Consider the following 264-nt stretch of genomic DNA (forward strand, 5'->3'; position numbering starts at 1 on the left):
CAGAGACACCGGAGAAAAACTAACCTATACTGGAAAGAAGTCGAACTGAACCGACCCAGAGCTCTCCTCCAACACGGCCTGCACACCTTCCTGCACGGCTCCCCGCTGCCCTCCCAAAACACAGCTACCGCCTTGGGGGAACCACCGTTCAGCAAAACGAGTGCAGCTCTCCAAAGACTGAAGAGGCGCTTATAGAGAGACTAAAAAAAAAAACCAAAAAGCCACCAAAACAACCCCACAAAACACAAGCAAAGCACAAACAGC

Source organism: Gallinula chloropus, assembly GCF_964237585.1.
Source record: "Gallinula chloropus genome assembly, chromosome: 9".
Lineage (NCBI taxonomy): Eukaryota > Metazoa > Chordata > Aves > Gruiformes > Rallidae > Gallinula > Gallinula chloropus.